The following is a 4,818-nucleotide window of genomic DNA, read 5'->3' as shown; positions in this document are numbered from 1 at the left end:
TCAGGCAGAAGTAGATAGATTCTTGATAAACAAGGGGGTGAAAGGTTACCAGGGGTGGGCGGCAGCCGACTGTCAGATGTCATGATCTTATTAAATAGCAGGGCAGGCTCGAAGGGCCGAGTGGCCTACTCCTGCTCGTAAATCATATGTTAGTGATAGGTGGGGAGGGTGGATTGAGAGAGATGGTTGGTGGGTAGTCGGGTCTGGGGTAGGGGGAGAGGAATATTTGGGCCTGGTCAGAATGCAAAGGCAATTGGGTTTGGTTGGGGGGGGGGGGGGGTGGAGGTTGGTTGGGGGATCGATTGATCAGGTCGGGGTAGGGGCTGTTCAGATGGGTGGGTGATAGGGGCGGCACGGTGGCGCAGTGGTTAGCACTCCTGCCTCACGGCGTGCGGACCTGGGTTTGATCCCGGACCTGGATCACTTTGTGGAGTTTGCACATTCTCCCCGTGTCTGTAGGTCTCACCCCCACAACCCTAAGATGTGCAGGGTAGGTGGATTGGCCATACTAAATTGCCCCTTAATGAAATAAAAGGTGTGGGGGGGGTAAAGGTCGGGTGGTCAAGTGGCTAGTCAGGGGTTGGGAGGTCAGTAAGGTTGATTAGAGGGTCAGTTGTTTCGTTACCCAGTTATACCAGGTTGTAATCTGTCTAACATTTCCTGGGTAACTATCCGGGTAAGTGAGTCCGAAATGTCCCAAGTCCCTGACTCTGCCTCAGAGTCGGAGATGTTGGTGATTGATGCGACCATCAATTCACGCGAGACAGAGAGTTGAAGTGAACAGTGGCTTTAATGAACTAGAACAGTGCCTGCCTGTGACTGCTCTGCTCTGAGAGTCGCCTACAGGGCAGCTGCTCCATATACCTCCCCTCATGGGGGCGGAGCCAGGAGTGGAGCCCACAAAGGCACCAGCATGATACATTCCACGTAGTACAGTACAATGGTCCATAGGTGGAGCCCACATGGGCAACAGCGCCATACAATGTAATACGGTGGTGAATGGTTAGTACAATACATTCACCACAGTGGTGGGCCCCAGGGAACAGGAAAACTGCTCATTGAGAGTTCAAATGTCCTGGGCACAGAGTCCATCCTTCAGCACGTCCACTCGCTCCTGATGCACATCTTTGGTCATCTGTCTGGTCACCATTGATCCAGAGACTGGGTGGTTTGGCCATTATAGTATAATGATCTCCTTTCACTATAAACCAGTCTATATCCTAAAGCTATCACAAGCAATGGAATGGGAGATCAACTAGCATGGTGAAAACAGTAAAATGCAGAGCGGGAGATAGAGCCCATAGTTACCCTGCATTACATTTAGTGCATGGAGAAGATGATTGACCTTCGAACAGGGTTTACTGGCCAATAGTCAACATGATCTGCTGTATAGATTCATGTGAAGGAATACCAGGTATGACAACGCACCCCACTCCAGTGTGGATTTAGGACAACTGATCGCTCCACTGACAGGCCCAGGCCAGTTTAGTCTCATTAGCATTCATGTACAAGATCACAGTGGTATTATTTTGAAGGGGCGAGTAGAGAATGTTCTCCAAGCTAATTTCTATTTTCAGCCTAGTTCACAAAACTCAGATTATCTGATCATTTATTTTGGCGCTGATTATGGGATCTATACCACAAAGATGACCGTGTTGCAATAAATAATTGATGCTTTGTCTCTTTTCCACAAAATAATTGGAGGGGTCTCAGGCATAGAACAATCATAATAATAATAGCTTATTGTCACAAGTAGGCTTCAATGAAGTTACTGTGAAAAGCCCCTAGTCGCCATATTCCAGCGCCTCTTTGGGGAGGACGGTACAGGAATTGAACCCGCGCTGCTGGCATTGTTCTGCATTACAAGCCAGCTGTTTAGTCCGCTGTGCTAAACCAATCCCCTCATTTGTTCACCAACGCGTTGGGAGAGCATCACTTCAGAGAAAGACCTCCGGAGCTGACTGCCCAACGCAAGAAATCAAGCTCCATTTATACATTGCCGGTTAGATAGGCAAGAGAACATTGTGTTCACATTTGATCATATCTGCTTTCAATTTTACATTGAACAAGTTACATATGTGCACCCAAGCAGAGTGAGTGTTATCTACCTTTATCTACCCTTCATCTTGCTATGGATTCCTCCCTAACCTCCCAACTTGGTGCCTGGCCTGAGAGATGTGTCTGGTTCTTAGGTCGAGTTAGGTAAACATGTCATTAACCTTCATCTTGACTAATTGTAGATTGTGTCTTAAGAACAAGCTGTTAAAGTCACTGAAAACTGGTTTAACTGGAACATGTTGCTTGACCCTAATGCTGATTGCTGCAGATGGTGCCATGTCAGCTTTTAGCTGACAACTTTGTAAAATTGTTTCTTTATTGCTTTAGTATACTCTACTATACTATATAAATTAAAAATCCCAAAGAATAATTTTTAATTTCCCTAGTAGATAATTGTAAGTACGCACTAATCTTTGTTTCTCCACAGCAATGGTAAAATACTTCAGGGTGTCCTGAGGATGTGAAGGGCGCTACAGAAATGCAAGCTCTTTCTTCCTGTGCAATGATTGTGAGGAAGAGGGACTTCATCAGCTCTGGGTCTGCGTATGCCATCTGCTGTAAGGGTACTAGCTGCCAAGCTGCATTGTAACAGCTGGACAGCCCATGACAGGGCAGGTCAGCTGTGTCCTCAAGCCCTCCTTCTGCCTGTCCTTTTGTCTCTAATCATCTAACTTTTCAGCCTCGACCATTGTCACCAGCGGATCGAGGTGCCTTCCTGAAGGATTTCAGAGGATTATTTTTGGTCGTCCTCATTGTGATTCTCTCCTTTTATTCTTCCCTGCTAATGAAAACCTCTCTCAGAATTTTCCCTTCAGATGAGTTGTGCCTGGATCCACATCGAGGGCCGAGGAAATGAATTGACGCATGATGGCCAGGATTCTCCTCAGTCCAGCTCCCCGAACCCACCCGAACCCCAACACATTTCACTGGGCCGGCCTCAGTATCGATTGGAGAGAGGCGGGTCCCCCATTGGTGTCTGCACTGCTCTCTCAGGTCTGAGGAGAGGGGAAAGATTGCTGAATATTGTTGACCCCACTTTAAACACTGATTGGAGAGCAGAATATGGATTCTAAATACTGGGTTGAGAGTGGAGGATATGTGCCCTATTAGAGTCATCATGGTTCCAGGGTAGCATTCCCACCTCTAAGTCAGTAGGTGATGTGCTCAAAGCCTTGAACCATACTCCAGTTACCCCTGGGAAGCTCCAAATACCAGTTTATATATAGTGAGGGTTCTTGTGTTCAACAAGTGGGCGAGCATGCTCCCCTGTAAAGCTGGATGGGACTCTGTCATCTTTACCCCTATTAACACTCCAGTGAAGCACATTAGGACACTGTTTTTATTTTTCATGGGGACATGGGTGTCATTGGTTAGGTCAACATTTATTGCCCATCCCTAATTGCCCTTGAGAAGGTGGTGGCGAGCTGCCTTCTTGAACCGCTGCAGTCCATGTGGTGAAGGTACACCACTGTGCTGTTAGAGATGAAGCTCCAAGATTTTGACCTAACAACAGTGAAGGAACAGCGATATATTTCCAAGTCAGGATGGTGTGTGGTTTGGAGAGCAACGTCAGGTGGTGGGGTTCCCAGGTATTCGAGATGGTAGAAAATGCAGGAAGCAAAGGTTAAGAGGATAAAGAGTTAGCCACGTTTGCAGGAGGAGGAGCAAAAGTTCCCCTGGTCTCTCCTTCGTCTGCCTTTGGGTTTTACTTTTCATTTATGGGATGTGGGTATCGCCGTTAGGCAACCATTTATTGCCCTTCAGAGGTGGTGGTGAGCTGCCTTCTTGAACAGCTACAGTCTCTGATGTGTAGGCACACCCACAGTGCTGTTAGGGAGGGAGTTCCAGGATTTTGACCCAATCACAGTGAAGGAACGGTGATATATTAGGAGTGTTGTGTGACTTGGAGGGGAACCTCCAGGTGGTGGGGTTCCCAGGTATCGGCTGCTCTTATCCTTCTCGATGATAGTGGGTTTGGGTTTGGAAGGTGCTGTAGGTGGGTTTTGCAGTGCATCTTTGAGATGGCACACACGGCTGCTACTGTCTGTCGGCGATGGAGGGTTTAAATGTTTGTAAATAGGGTGCCAATTAAGCGGGGCTGCTTTGTCTGGATGGTGTCGAGCTTGCATGTTGTTGGAGCTGCACTCATCCATGCACGTGGCGAGTATTTCATTACACTCCTAACTTGTGCCCTGTCATGTGCACAATCTTTGCGAGTCGGGGGGAATTATTTGTTGCAGAATTCCCAGCCTCTGCCTTTTATCTTTATGTTCAAGGCGCTATATAAATACAAGTTTTTGTTGCAGTTTAAAACTGTGTGAACGGTGACAGGAACTCTCCTTGTTATTCTCCCTAGTGAGTGCCTTAAGAGTCAAAGAGAATGAGAGTATGGTCAGGACCTGTCCTGGGTGAGAACCCAAAGCAGCAATGGGCTGTTTACTTCAAGTAGTTTAATGGGCCATTTAAAATAACCCCAATAAACTACTGTATGCCCGAGGCTGTAAGCTCATGTCAGCCTGATCTTACACCGCTTGAATAATGTCTGAGACATTAATATATTAGAATAATACCTTACCCCAGATCCCCAGACTTCCTGGGGGTGGTTTGTGTCTCCAAATAGCTGACAGAGAAAAGGAAGAAACAGATCTGCCGGAAAGTTTAACGGCGATATTTGAAAATTAAGAATTAATTCCAAATCATCTGCTTTGAGTGGATTACGTCTTCCCTCTGGTTAAGCTGACAAGTGTATTAATCTAATGA

The sequence above is a fragment of the Scyliorhinus canicula genome, chromosome 20 (assembly GCF_902713615.1).
Source record: "Scyliorhinus canicula chromosome 20, sScyCan1.1, whole genome shotgun sequence".
Lineage (NCBI taxonomy): Eukaryota > Metazoa > Chordata > Chondrichthyes > Carcharhiniformes > Scyliorhinidae > Scyliorhinus > Scyliorhinus canicula.
The sequence above is the reverse complement of the archived record's forward strand: the minus strand, read 5'-3'. Positions refer to the sequence as shown.